This window comes from Gopherus evgoodei, chromosome 6 (assembly GCF_007399415.2).
Source record: "Gopherus evgoodei ecotype Sinaloan lineage chromosome 6, rGopEvg1_v1.p, whole genome shotgun sequence".
Classification (NCBI taxonomy): domain Eukaryota; kingdom Metazoa; phylum Chordata; order Testudines; family Testudinidae; genus Gopherus; species Gopherus evgoodei.
In genome coordinates, this window is record NC_044327.1 from 39,291,634 (window position 1) to 39,307,560 (window position 15,927).

General features: G+C 42.5%; 1 long non-coding RNA gene across 1 annotated transcript; it reads left to right on the forward strand.

The window, feature by feature from the left end:
• Nucleotides 1–360: 360 nt before the first annotated feature.
• On the forward strand, nucleotides 361–2,699 carry LOC115653586. Its single transcript, XR_004000957.1, has 2 exons — nucleotides 361–474; nucleotides 2,362–2,699. It is a non-coding gene; the product is annotated as an uncharacterized LOC115653586 (long non-coding RNA).
• The last annotated feature ends 13,228 nt before the right edge of the window (nucleotides 2,700–15,927 follow it).

Here is a 15,927-nt window from a genome sequence, read left to right on the forward strand (position 1 = left end):
AGATCGATTCTGTTGGACAATTCATTCTAAATAAGGGATTTAATTTACTCTCCTTTATTTTATTCCTGTAGCACTGTCTTTGGAATTAGGTGTCTTAGCTGTTGGAATTGCTTACTTTTTATAAACATTTACATTTTAAAACTGTATCGCAACACACACATTTATCAAAAACAACAACATACACTATTATTAACAGAACAACAGCAGAGGAGACGTGAATGCCTCAGAGAAGTGGTAACGGGCTACAGTCTTTCACCTTAGGTCAGTAATTCAGATCTAGGCTGCTCACCAATTTTTTTTTATTCCTTGATGGTGGTATGGTGGCCCTGGAAAAAGAATTTGTGGTCTTCTTCCAGATCTTCCCAGAAATCACCACCATTGAAACTGGCAACCCTGCTGACAGTCTCCATAGAGGGGCCAAGAGCTGAATTCATGGACGCTATATGCTTTGCCTCCAGGAAAGACCAAAACAAGGTGAGATATCAGTTGGGCATTGCATTGCGACTACTCCTGCAGGAGACTTGTGAGCACCAGAACTAAAAATAACTGCAGGACAGGCTTTAGTACTCACTACTAGTGTTCAGTTTAGTGTTCAGTACTAACTGCAAAACTTATTTATTCAACTTAAGTTTCCTATCAATGAGTTTTTCTCTCACACACAACATTGATAATAACTTTAAAAAAAAATCCTGGATCATCTGATCAGGGAACTAACTGTCATGTGCTGGAAGAAAATGAAGGAGATATTGTTTTGTTATTTCTTTGTAAATACTTGAGGGGCATTTTAAAGCAAGAAAACCATATCAATCACAGATAAATTAGGTAGCTAGATAAGATTAGGCCTGGAAGCACAAAAGAAACTGTTGTTCAGTAATCATGCTTGGCCCAAGGTGCTCAAAAGTGATCCTGTATTCAGTGACACAGTTGCAACTGCCTCAGTATAACAGAACACGGGCTTCTGCAGCGTCCCTCTCCCAGTCCTCCTGTCTGGGAAGCTAAAATACTTTAAGATACAGTTTCCAATACTACAGAGCCTATATGTAAGTTTTGTAGTAGTCCTGTTTTAAGCCGATGCCTTCACAGGCAGAATACTGTGTCCACAAACACATGACAGACATGAAACAGGCCCTCAGAAAGTCTGCTTTATGCTTGCGTCCCATGCAGGTACTTTGTGTGGGTGCAGGGACATTACCAGCTCCTCCTTTTCTCTGTTCAGCAATTAAAAAGACCCGTTTTTGCCATTATAGGCCTAAAAAATAGAAATCCAGATAACATGCCGGCATTTTGTTTGATGAGCAGCCCAGGTATAGGACAAATACTAAGTTATAAATTTTATTGCTACATCTTAAACCTCCTTACTCTTATGAGTGTTCCCATCCTGGTTGCAAGTGGACGAAAGCCAAGGATTAATAATCACCCTTAATTAAACAACTTTATGTTGTACAGATAGTTACACACACTATCACAGGTTTCTGGTTGAGTGCCCAATGTATGCCAAACATATCCATCCTCTCTAAAATTATATTCTGTCCCATTAGCTTTCAGGGTGATAGCCCATTTCATGAATATCTACTTGTAACTCTCATAAATGAACTGCTGACTCCTGTGTCTCTCAACTCCCCTAGGACAGCTGATTTGTTAGTGTGCCTGCAATTTTTCTTTCAGTTAGTGTCAAACAGAAGGAACTGACAGGACTTAGGATCCAAACAGGCCATGGGCAGGTTATTCCATAAATGTCCATTACTGAATTTTTTACTCCTGCTTTTGAAATATCTTGCGCTGGCCACTGTCAGAGACAGAGTACCAGACTATATGGACCACTAACTTGGTCTGGTTTGGCAATTCCTATATAACACTTGTGTTTAATACCCCTAATCACTTGTTTGCATTGTCCCAGTGACTTGTGCATGCTATAGCTATATGCATCTTAAGTGCTGATTTTCTGGCTCTAAGCACTGCTGGATGTTGGAGAATGGGCTTGTCACTGATTCACCCCAACAAGGGTTAACGGGTTAGGCCGTGTGGTGCAGGGGAAGAAGAAGGCAGACCCATTCTCTCTCCTGCTTAGTGATCCCCTGTTCAGAGCAGGAGAAATGAATCTGGGTGATCTCTGCTTCTTAGATAAGAATGGCCATATTGCATCAGGAATGGTCCATCTAGCCCAGTATCCTGGCTTCTGACAGTGGCCAATGCCAGGTGCTTCAGAGGGAATGAACAGAAGAGGGCAATCACTGAGTGATCCAGCCCCTGTCATCCACTCCCATCTTCTGGCAATCTTTGTGTATTTCATGCTCAGCTAAGGAGACTAAAGGGTCAATACTCCTGTCATTTACTGTTATGTACATTTTGTCCTCTTTGTAGAAACCTGTCTGACAAAGAAACAACACTGTGTGAGGTGCCTGGTACTTCCTCCTAGAGTGCTGCCTGGATGCTCGCATATGAAAAGTGGTTACAGTTAACGTTTGTGACAGAACTGGGGGTGCGAGCACTTTGCAGGGCAGCTTGCATAGATCAAGCAGTTTGCTGGGGAGCTATGAACAGCAGACTCATCCACACTAGAGGAAAATCATTAGCTAGTCAATGCCACACAACCAAGAATATTGCTTTTCAAAATTTTGCCACTATGTGAGAGAGGCTGTTTGTCAGGGTGAGAAATGAACCCTTTTCCTATCAGATATATGTGGACAAGGGCATCCAAAATAATCATCCACAAATAAATAATTGGCTTCCTTTGAGTGTGACAGTGTGGAGACAGCAAAGTCGCCGTATCTATTCCTTCTATGTATACCTGAGCTGCATTGTGCCTGGGAGAAAGATGCAGATTTTCATCATGAAAGCAAGTTTCCAGATTGTAATTTGAGATGCTAGAAATGTCCGGCCCAATTACTGAGCTATCCAAAATTTTGTTGCCCTGTGGTCATTTACTACCAACCTGAAACGTCTCAGCTTGGGGCATGGTATCAGCTGAACAGACTGCTCAGTCTCTCAGTGTCCAGTTCGGTAAGCCAGTCTCTCTCAGGGCTTTCATCTCCCCTCCAAAAGTGGAGGAAGGAACCCAAGTCCCTTCTGTTAGAGCAGCCTTCACAAAGCCATTGCTGCACCCTGCACAGCTCAGCATCAGCCTTGCTTCATGGTGCCATATGCAGCTCATTGCCCCTCTCTCTTGGGCTATCCAGGTCCTTTTAAACTGCTTCTCCACTCAGAACATGCCCTGCACCGGTTGAGGGGCAGGGCCTCCGTAGACCAGTATTGCTCTACTCCCTGCCCTGGTTCAGTGTAGGACCTGTAGACCCTGACACATCTCTGAAATACCACATGATGGCTTTGAGCCATACACAAGACCACAGAGTAATCTCCATGTTTGAGTTCTTCACCAAAACAAGATCAAATTGGTATTTTCATGCAGTTGCAAAAGTAGCTGAAGTAATTACTGAAGGATGAAGAAGTCATTTCATGCCATCATATGACTGTATAAGTAATTAGTGAGGTGAACACTTGCCGCAACATTTCCACAGTGATCTTGACAGGAAAAATAGAAGCTAATAAACCAAATGAATTGTCAACAAACAAACAAAGTTGTTTCAGTTTCACAAACATTTTCCAGATTGGAAAACAAGAATTTTGATTCAACCTCCCTATTTTATTATATGTACTTCATATGTACTCTCTCCTGTACTCCATTACTAAGTGGTTTCTTTTAACCCCACATTGGAGACCATTTGGTTTCTTTTATTTCATGATTGTTTTGGACATATAAATACAAGTTTTCAGTGGCGCTGAGCATTGCCATCTCCCCCTCACTTCAGTGTGGGCTATGGTATTCAGAACTTCTAAAAAAAAAAAACCCAAGTCCCTATTTTTTACATGTATTAAAAGACTTAGGCCAGCATTTTCCTAAATAAACATTTAAATACATTTTGAGGAGCTTCATTTTAGGCATCTATGTTTGCAAATTTTGGTCTTAGCTTGTTACTGTAAAACAGCAGCCCTGCTAGGAACTTGCTCAACTCCTAAATTTCAATTCCTCTTTCGATGGGAAACATCTGTTGATTTAAACCTTGTCCAAAGCAGGAGAGAGAGCAATTTCACCTATTTTTACTCAGCTGATGTCTTCACTTGGCAACTGAACTTCTGATCTCAGATGAACTGCTCACTGTGATACTTAAAAAAGAATATTCTCCTTTTTGTTCATTGTTTCATTCCAATATTCAGGTTAATTTATCCTTATTGATTTGTATCCAAGGGGCTGCAGAGAAGAATGGAAATGCTCAGACTATTTTTTAAGTTATTCAGATGAGAAAAAGGTCTGGCAATAATTTTTTATAATTTGAAAAGCGTATTGTTTTTCTTTGACTCTTTCAGAACTCAAAAATGGTTCAAATAAAATAAAACAAAATAATCACCTTTCAGCAAAGAGCAAACATGGACAGTTTCAGTCTAAAGAGTGACCCTTTTAAAAGATTGCAGTTGACATCAGAAAAGTCACCTTATTCTTAATATTAGTATTTCATATTATAAAGGTCTAATTTGAGTATGCTTAACACCTATTAAACTACTTCATGAGTTTAACCTCAAGTTCAATAATCACAAGCTAGTTGTCTTGCTTTTCCCAAACTTGATAGAACATGACCACACTGCAAAACAACAGTCAAGTTCTGAGTGCCTGTTGTCATGCCCTGCATCCACACTGGTGCTGCATCCGATCAGGAGAGAGACAAAGATTTCTGGGTGCATAGTCCATAGTTCATAGCACCACAACTCACTGTGCTGCTCTATGCTCCCTTCTGTAGGGCTTGTCCACCATGTTGAACACCATGGTTGGCCTAGGCCAGAGGAAGTGAGGAGAAAAGGAAGAAGGGATGTGTGCAATGATGCAGTGGCTACCTGCAATGGGGGATTGTGGGCAGAAATGGGTGTAGACCTGAGAAATTCATTTCCTGGCCAGACCCAAGCTAATGTGCTGGTACCTCCTTGTACTGTAAGGTACAGATCCCACTCACCTTAACAACTGGGACTGATCCCTGCTGGCTTTTATGGAGGCAGTGTTTCTTTAGCATGCCTCTGCAGGAGCTGTCACAAAAAGGTATTGGTGGGTATTTCTGAGGAGGCTTTTTGGCAGAAGAAGATGGTAGCAGCTTGCTGTTACAAACCAAAGGAGACAAGGTCAGCACCACATAGTCATGGAGCCAGTTGACAAATACAAACACCCTCAGCTATGCCATCTCTGTGCCATGCAGTGGCCACCACACTCTGAAATCTAGGGCAAGCCCCTATTCAAACTGCTGCCCCTGGATTAGGACCACAAGTGTGGGAGGACTACATCATGATGAATATATGAGATGATGAGTAGTGGGCTCAGAACTTTTACATGAGGAAGGCCATATTGCTGTAGCTGTGTGAGGAGCTTGTCTGAGTACCAGAACCTCTGGATATGAGAGAGAGGCAATAATGGTCCAGAATGTTGCTATCATCTTGTGGAAACTGGTTGTTATAGATCTGTTGTTGGCAAATCCACTGTTGGCACAGTGGTCGTGAAGGTTTGCAAGGCCATTATTGCTCTGCTGCAACATAGGATGGTTATATTGGGAAATATCCCGAAAATAATTGTAGGATTTGAATGGATGGGGTTTCCAAGCTGTACAGGTGCTTACTTTCACAAAGCTCTGCCTGCAATGCTTTTAGCTTTTAAGTCTTTTGCACCAATGCAATGCTGTTCTATTAATGAATTGCTACTGCGATCAGCTCCTATAAGCTGTTCTTTTCTAATGTTGATGCTAAGGCTAAAACTCACCCACATATTTTGTAGTAATCTTTATAATAACAAAAATAATAATGTGCCCATCTTACCCAGCTGAGATGCTTGGTCTTCCTCTGGATTTGTCCATGTTGGGCTCCTCCACCAGCCATGCTCACTGAGATCTAGAACACCAAAGAGCTCCTGTGAATGAGGCTGATTTCCGCTCTGGGCTGGCTGTTCCACAGCTGTTACCGAAATATCGGGTCTGACAAGTAATAAACGCAGTATTATAGCTGGCACTATATTATAGCTGCCAGTAATAAACACATATTATAGCTCTTACTAACCCTACTCAATGGAACCCAAATAATTCAGCCCACCAGGCAAACTTAAAAAAATTCCTAATCATATTTGACAGGTATTAAACAAGCAGGAGAAAGAACTCTAGATGGTCTAAAGTCCATAATACTATGCAAGGAAAGAAGAACACCCCTCTTTTGTACCAAAGTACAAGGCTCTCTTTTTCTGCAAAATAAAACATGTTTTCCTTATCCCTATCAAGCTGGGCACCAACTTGTTCCACTACAGTTTAGCTAGGAGGATGGGCTTCTAACTAGTCCCCCACCCTTCTGGTCTCTTCCCTAACATTCTACTCACAAGGACTACCCGAGTCCTCACTCGTGAGGCTTGCTACCTGGGCAAAAATGCATAGTCCATTGGCGTTTAACTATTCAATTTCCTCTTGACATTCCTTTCTGAACACCAGGTAAAGGCCATTTACTTAACATATAATCAAACCCCTTTAGAGGGTTTACCAGAGACCCACAATCTGTCTGCTGACACTCAAACAGAAAGAGAATTACACAGAGAACAGAGGGAATTACAGTCTAATCCAGGTTTTTCTACTTCTATTACACTGACCACTACAGGGGATGGGACAGAAGGATCCTCAATTCAACCCTCAGAGCTTCCTCGCACGCATGGCTTCCACTCCGAGGAATTACGAACGAGAGGTTCAGTTCGCCCACACTCCTAACGCCCAAAGTATACAGAGCAGAAAAACAACAGTAACCAGTTAAACAGAACAGAACCAGAAGCAGATAGTGCACCAGAACCAGATAACCAGATAAGAGGCTCACCTCTAACCAGAACCAGATAGTATTTCCTTATCCTATTAAGGCTCACCTTATCGGATCACGAACCCCAGGGGCTGCGGAGAAGTGAGGAAGAGGGGTTAAGTACCCCAGTGGCGCCGCTCCTAGTTCGCCGCAGCCGTCCGGAGTCCAATGTCTGAGCTAGGAGAGTCCCACCAGAGTCGCCAGAAACTGTTACCGAAATATCGGGTCTGCCTAGCTGAGAGCCAATTAACAGCCTGACAGGGATAAGGAAAAATGCTTTATTCTGCAGAAAAATGAGAGCCTGTACCTTGGAACAAAAGACTCTGTCTTACACAAATTTCACAAACCTTTTATACACATTCAGACACAAGACCCTTGCGTGGTAATACTGATGGTAAGTGTAAATCTCATGTTTCCATTATCTGGCTAGTACTGACTGGTTTGGAGCAGGATCTTCCTGCTTTGAGGCAGAGGAAAAGAGATAGTGAAAAAGTTCAGGCTACTGTGTCCATGAGCAGTACTCACCCCTCCCACCTACTGGCTGCTTGTAATCTATTAAGGGGGGTCAGCCAGCTTTCACACAGCCAAGAGACTGGTTTGCATGTTCTCTTAGGCATCCAAATTCAAAATCTGCACTCATCCCAGTTCCACAGAGGAGTCCAAGTGGGGCTCTGTAGTTAGGGAGCTCAGCATGTGGTTCAGCTCCTTGTAAAACAGGCAGCTCATTGGGGCACCACTAAGCTTGGAATTGTTATCCTGGAAGCTCACCTTGAGCCCCTTTATCTTCTTTAGCTATATCTAGTCTGGCTTATTATGGGATCATACTGCTGGGGATTCCTCTTCTTGGCCCCAGTGACATGGATTTTGCTTGCTTAGGCCCTACAGTTGACCAAAACTTTGGTGTCAGCATCTAGTCAGATGTCTGGACACTTATGTATGGGCTTCTTGCGAGGCATTCTTCTTACTAGTGTGCCAGAAATCAGAGATGACTAAAGCTGAAAGTATTGCAGACAGCGTTGGACTGAGAATGCTGAGCAGAACCATTAAAAAGTACTCAGCTTCTGGTCAGGGGTCAAAGCACAGGTCAATGGCAAGCTAGGAAACAGGACTGGATACCTTGGGGACTTGTGGGAAGGGATTGGTGGACCTTCATCTCTTGATTGTTGTGACTAGTTGTGGCTACGCAGATAGCTTGTCTTGCTTTGTACTAATTCAAGGTAACTTTTGGCTTGCCCTAGATTTCAGAGTGTGGTGGCCGCAGCATGGCACAGAGATGGCATGACTGAGGGTGTTTGTATCTGAACACAAAATATGTTAACCAGAAAGCTTGTGATTCACAACCAGTTAAATCTTTAGTGAAGACGTAGCCTCACTGTATGTTTGTGCAGGGCTGAGCACAAAGGGAGCCGGATCTTGGTTGGGGCCTCTGGGTGCTAACAGAATAAAAATAATAACCAGAGTGTACTGATCAATATGCAAATGAACACATGAAAACAACTTCTCCCAACATTTGGGGAAAATATGCTGCTATGTTACACATGCAAGAGAGCCAGTTTTAAAGGCCTGTCCAGCAACTGCACACACATCATACCTAAGGCTACATTTTAATCATGGCTATTTTTCATAAAAGTCATGGACAATAAAAGTCACAGGCAATAAACAAAAATTCACGGCCCATGATCTGTCCATGACTTATATTATAAATACCTCTGACTAAATCTTAGGTGCTCTGGAAGGCTCTGGGGTGCCGCTGCTGCTTAGGGGGGAGGCTCCAGGGGGTGCTGCTGCTTAAGTGAAGAGACTCTGGAGTGGCACTGCTGCTCCGGGGGTGGTGGGGAACCGGGGTGCTGCTGCTCTGGGGAGGGGGAGCAGCCATCTGGGGTGCCACTGCTGCTCAGGGGGAGGAGGGAACAGAGTGCTACTGCTGCTGCTCCAGACAGGGACATGGCCCGGGGCACTGCTGCGGCTCCACGGGGGATGGCTGGCCCAGGGTGCCACTGCTGCTCCGGGGCCATGCCAGGGACCTCTGCTGCTCTGACAACCTCTGGGGCCAGCTTCCTAGACCACCCGAGCAGCAGCCACTGCAGCTATCCCTAAGGCACAGCAGCTGCTCGGGCAGCCCTGGGGTCAGCTGCACTGGCTACTGCAGAAGTCCCGGAGGTCCCAGAAAGTCACAGAATCTGACTTCTGTAACCTCAGGGATAGACTTGAAGCCTTAATCATATCTTAAAGAATCATATTTTCAGTGGAGTTAGTCTAGACTTACTCTGTTGTAAGGGAGAGGAGAATCCAGCTGCCTCTGTGTGTGTGTGTGTGTGTGTGTGTTCCTTTTTCTTTTGTAGAGTGACTCAGATTTTCAAACCAATGATTTTGGAATAAGAAAAAAGAGAAGGGGGACCTCCACAACCAGCCATTTACAATGTTTAGGGGAAAAACATGTATTAATAACATTTATTTTAAAAGCATACACATTCCAGCTTGAAATAAGTTTTCCCTCCCCAAGAACATTCTGAAAAATGCGTCATTTCCCATAATTAAACCTCATGGCTAAGTTTGTTTAGGAAAGTGCTCTGTACTTCACATTTACTAGAGGGTTTGAAATGATATGGCAGTTGCTAAGATAATTACCCATGTTTAAGTTACAAACTGAGTAAAAGACACATTTCACATGGATAATTTGTTAGCGTGCCATTTCTGCATTCTCCTCCCTCATCTTCTTATTACATAAAAAAGGGGATTGGGTTTTCTATTTCAATCCTGAATATAGATTTTTTTAAACATAATGCTTGAGGCACTCACTATTTTGATGACTTTTGTTCATTTACATAATGAGAGGTGTCCACTTATATGTTAAAATAGGTCTGTTGAATTATGGGAAAGTATACGTTGATCTGAAACTGTGTATTTTCCTGAGACATTCCTTATCTGATCTCAGCTTACGGATGGATGAACTGGTTTAGAACATGAGCTTGTCCTTGATTAAATCTAAAATAAGAACTGGCCTAAACTTTATTCATCCTACAAATAGCAGAACAAGAACAAGACCTTTTATTAAGATTCAGACTTTACATCTTGGAGAGAACTTGCCTGGCTCACTTACTCCTTCTGATTCCCTTGAATTTGGTGGTGGCACTATTCATAAATCTGACTGTAATGCAACAAATACCAAGAGAAAAGTTACTGAGAACAATGTTACAGGTGAACACAGCAAGGCTCAGTACTTTTGTGATCTTAGGTTAGCGTAGCTGTGAAATAGGGAGAAGTGACAAGCAACAGGAAAGAACAGATTGTACACAGATTTGGATTTATATAACACTATATGTCGGCCTTAGCTCCTGGAGTGACATTTTTCAAAGGTATGAACAAGTTAATGGAAGAAACTTTTCCTGACTGAGCTTGTTTCCTCTATGACACATTAATAAACACTTTAGGTTTTAAGAGGCTTTTGCCTTCATGAGATGTAGGGGAAATATTATTATCCCCATTTTACAGATGGGAAAAATAAGAGAGAAAAGTGATAAGTGATTTCCGCTTATTGATCCATAAAGCCTACAATAGTCAATGCCTATTCTTGATATAGCGTTGATAGGTTTAAATATATGACTAAATATATACATTACACTTAATATTTAGGGCTTAAATTCATCTCTATATAGATTGGTCGATTTTAAGGCTGGAATGGACCAGTAAATCATCTAGTGTGACCACCTATATAACACAAACCACAGAACTTCAACTACTTACAAGCCCAATACATTAAGTTTCCTCATTAAGTTTCCTATTATTTATGATTTGTATTACTCTACACACTAGGAGCCCCAACCAAGGACTGGGACCCCATTGTCATAGGTGGATATTCCCTTCCCAAAATTGCTTACAGTCTAAATATTTAAATATATCTTTTAGATGGGATGGAATTTTCAAAAGAGCAAATGTAGTTGGGTGTCCAGCTTCCATTGCATGTGAAAATCTCAGGCTTGGGCTTTTCTATCTTTTACACAAACAGAGACAGCACCCTAGAGAGCCAGCAATGAATCCCAGTATTACTATTTGTAATGTCCAAATCTAAATGATATTTGAATAGTGCCTCTATTTATTGATGTTTGGATAGCAGATTTCATCAGACTATTAGAGAAAATCATCACAAGAATAAAGGCATATAGGGATTCACAGGCATATCAAACTCATTGTAAGAGCCTGCATGGCTAGAACCTGGGATCATGGGGGGTTCTCGACTGCTGAAGTCTTCACAGCGCCCTCCAAAGCTTAGGCTGGGTTCTTGCAAAAGGACTGTGTGAGGCTGGATCCAGCAGAAAATACCACCCAGCAGGACCTGAGTGGCACCTCCTAGCAGCCCACTGATTGGCTGGTACCAGTACTTAAACTGGGAAGCTATGATGGGAACTGTTTGAGCAACAAGAGACTGCCTGCCTTTCTCTCTTCCTCCGCTTCAGACTCTGTGTGAAGAGACCCCATACTTTGACTCTGCTTGACTCTTGGTTTGCCCTCTGACATTCTGGTACCCGACCTCCTCCAGATCCTGCTCTGACCACTAGGTCTGACCACCCACGTCCTGGTCGTGACCCTCATTGTGTGAAGAGGGGGCTATATTTTAACAAAGATTTTTGGCTGGGTCTATAAAGCTGCCATTAATCTATAGCAATCTTCCCACTTTCAATCAAACAGGTTTGCACAAAGATTGAGTAGACTATGGCACCTATGTAACAAATAAGCTTTTGCACTACAATCCTACTTTCAAATTGTTCAACATCCTTTATAAAATATAGACACCAGAATTGTACACTGTATTCTAATATTGGTCTCACCAGTGCCCTACAGAGAGGTAAAATAATCTCCCTACTCCTACTCACTACTACTCTGTTAATACATCCATTGATCACACTAGCCATTTTTGTCACAGCATCACACTGGGAGCTCCCGCCTCCCGTTGAGTTCTTTGTCCATTATGACCCCTACGTCTTTTTCAGTGTCTGCATTTTATAGGTATGACCTACATTTTCTGTTCCTAGATATGACTTTAGTTAGTTAGCAAAGTTACTGTTACAATCAGCATCTCTCACTGGGGAAAAATAAGGCAAAGTACTTTTGAAACCATTGCCATGTCTGCCTTATGCTTACTTTGTCATTTGCACATGCAATTACCCAATGTGCACAAGAAGTTCTGGTAAATGTGCAAATTAGGGTGCACTACTGCATTCCTAAAATATTTAAGATACAGATCATTACATGCCTTTATAAGGCTTTCAAGTCAACAATCCACTGAGATGAATAAGTCCAATTCACATTTCTTGGAGCTTTTCTTTGATGCTCTCTACAGACTCAGACAACTCTTCATGGATTTTATATCAGTTATACTTGGCTCAAATTTGGCAAGTTTTCTTTGCAACTTAATGGGCTAGAGATTTTTATTTAACAAAATGAAGTGTATTCTGCTGCATCTGAATGCTTCATGAAGGTCGGATCAGTACTTTAAGTAGACTAGATCCACAGTTTGGCACCACTGATTTACAAGGTATTATGAGATAACTAACTTATTTTTATGTCATATGGATTCTTATCTGAAGTTTTCTCTTCAGCAAATAATTAAGTTTTTCTGCTGGTTTACATTCTAGGAAACATTTCTGTTTCTAATATTTTAGTCACAGTAAGATCAAGTGTTCAAAAAAGAATATACATTTTAATTTAAAAGGGGCACACGTTGCATGGCATTGCTGCTTTGCCATTCACAACACATATTTTTGTAATTTTCTCCACCAACCTACTTATTGAAAATGAAGACAATACAACAGAGCCATATGTATCTCAATTTCTATTTCCTTTAAATCCCTCATGTAGTTCCTCATAAAATCCTTGTATGTACCAAGTTACCTTTGAAAGCACTAGCTAATTTACACTATATTTAACAACATCAATTAAACAAAAATAAGTGACAGAGAACAAAAGGAGACAACACCAAGGAAACGCACTCTGTTCCCAAACAAAGCCAAAGAGAAATGAAAGCATTTTCAGTAATAATAATGTAATTATTTACAGCTCTATAGCCTCATCCAGCAGAGAGATGCAAACTTCAGTAGCAACATAGAAGTAAGACACACCGAACAGTGGCCACAAGTTCACAAGCGTTCACTGATTTTCCGTGCCCCAGGTATTTGGGTGCCCAACTTTGAAACTCCTTGTGCCTGATTTTCCGAAGTGCAGATGACCCTCCTTGGCAGCTATATAACTTCATCCTCTCTGAAAATCAGGCACAAAGTGTTTCACCCAAAACCAGACGTACACAAAATCTATTCCTGTCTCAGATGCTGTCCCTGAAAGCATACGTTATTGAAAAAGATCAGTTGATCTTACAAGATATGGAGCAACTGATGCTAATATATGAGATCAGAATAAGGCTGAGAATGTCCCTCCTCTAACCTCTTAAAAACAATACATTCTTCTTCTAGTGCTGTCCCTGTGGGTGCTCCACTTCAGCTGTTGGTGTGTCCCGGCACCGCCGATCAGAGATTTATGGTAGCAGTGTCACGCATGCGCAGTAGGCGTCTCGTGGTGCCGTTGGTGCCGTGTCTAGCATGTGCATGACCCGAGCCCTCCAGTTTCTTCTCAACTGTCCTCGGCTGAAAACGGAGCTCAGGGGCAGCGTTCATCACTTTTGCCAAATCTTTGAAAAAAATAACAATCAGGTGTGTGTTAGTGTTTTACATGGAAAGGACCAAACCTTTTCGGAAATCTTCTAGACTTTTTGTTTCTACTACTGAACGTTCGAAAGGCCATGCAGTCTCCACTCAGGGACTGTCTAAATGGATCTGTGCATGCATTCAATATTGCTATCATATTCGAAACGCAGACTCTCCTACACACATCAGAGCGCACTCCACACAATCAGTTTCAGCCTCTACAGCGTTCCTAAATAATGTTCGATACTAGAGATTTGTAGGGTGGTCACTTTGGCCTCTGTCCACACATTCATTGAGCACTATTCAATCACTCAAGACTCCAGGGCTGATGCCATAGTGGGCCTAATTGTACTTACCACTATGACTCAAATGAACCCAAAGTCCCTCCTGCCTTCTGAGGGGCACTGCTCTACAGTCACCTGAAGTGGAGCACCCACAGGGACAGCACTCAAAGAAGAAGAAGAGAGGGGTTACTCACCTTGTGCAGTAACTGAGGTTCTTCGGGATGTGTGTCCCTGTGGATGCTCCACTACCCACCCTCCTCCCATCAACTTCGGAGTTTGCCACTAGGACTCTGCAGTAGAAAAGGAACTGGAGGGCTTGGGTGGTGCACACACTACGTGTGGCACCAACGGCGCCATGAGATGCCTACTGCACATGCGCAACCGGTGCAAACACTGCTGCCATAAATCTGCTATCAATGGTGCTGGGATACACTGACACCTGAAGTGGAGCACCCATAGGAACACACATCTCAAAGAGCCTCAGTTACTGCACAGCTGTGTAGTATTGCTAGCTATAACCGGTTCTGAAAATGAGATTCGTTCCCCTGCTCTGCCTCTCTCGCCCTGGCCCAAATACTGAGAAGATGTCTTCTTAGGGCATCTCCACACTTACCTCTGGAGTGATCGATCCAGCAGAGGTCGATTTGTCTAGTGAAGAAACGATAAATCTACCGCCGAGCGCTCTCCTGTCAACTCCGGTACTTCACCGGAGCGAGAGGTGCAAGCAGAGTCGACAGGGGAGCGTCAGCAGTTGACTTACCGCAATGAGGACACCGCGATAAGTAGATCTAAGTACATCTACTTCAGATATACTATTCACATAGCTGAAGTTGTGTAACTTAGATCAAACCCCACACACACACTGTAGACCAGGCCTTAATGTCCATTTCCCACTGTCCAAATGGGGTGTTTGATGATATATGTCACCACAGCCTGCCCCTAGAAGAAACATGTTAGCTGGGCAGGGTTATTCCCTTTATGCAGGACCTCTTTCCCCTATTAGGACTTAGGCTTCCTAACTATAGGGTGAATTCTGGACAGAAGGTGGTCTGATGGCCTTCCCTTCATGCCCAGTGTCTTCATAGGGTGTCTGACTGGTTCCCTTCTGGATCTTCAGTGATTAGCAGTCCCTCTTTTCTGTTCAGTTACTTTAGGGAGCCAGTCAGTAGGTCCATATGTCCTAAATCCCCCCAGTAACTATTTTCAGAAGGGATATAAGGAGACTGCTTATTTTTCTTCTCCATTCTCCAAGCATCAGGACCAGGAAACACCTTCTTTGGCTTTGTTGCACATGGCCTTTAAAACTCTCAACCAGACATACCCCAGAGTAAACTGGAATATTGGGAAACCCTGCCCCATGGTACAGTGCACTCTTGGGTGTCTTTACTTTAGTGAGTTAAAAGGCTAGTACTGCAGGAATGTTCTAATTCCCAATGCTGTAAGAAGGTGAGTGGACAAGGTGCTCGCCCTGTGAAGATATCTACTGACATGACTTAGAGTGGGAGAGGAGGGCCTATTGATGGATCCCTAAGATGCAGGAGGGGAGATTATGCTAACTGGACACTCCAAGAAGGAAAAAAAAAAAAAGCATTTGAAGACATTAGAGGGGAAAGAGATAAAAGACCACTAGTCTGCCTCTTCCAGTCTAAGCTAACATAAAATAAAAATAATCCAATTCTTAACTCAGTTACCCCCAAATATTTTGCTGCATATGTTGCAAATGCCAATTTGGTACTCAGATGTGCTTTATATTCTTATTTGGGAGTCTTGATACCTGAATAGTAGGACTCTGGCTATCAAATTCTCCCAGATATGAATACTCACCTATTCACACATCACTACTTTTATGCCTGTGGTACCTATCCCGTGGGCATAAAGTTGTTCTATATATTAGTTTTAGTAGTATGTCATTCTATTTTGTTTTGTTTTATCTATCAATGATTTAGTGTTTTCTGTTCTGTTGTTGCCGGAGGGACCTAGAAGGTGATTTCAGAAAAGAGCCATAAAGATGAAATGTTTTACTGTTATGATGGGCATATTTCTCAGCTCTCACACTCTGGTTGCAAGATTCAAGGCTGTCTGTGAAAGGGGCA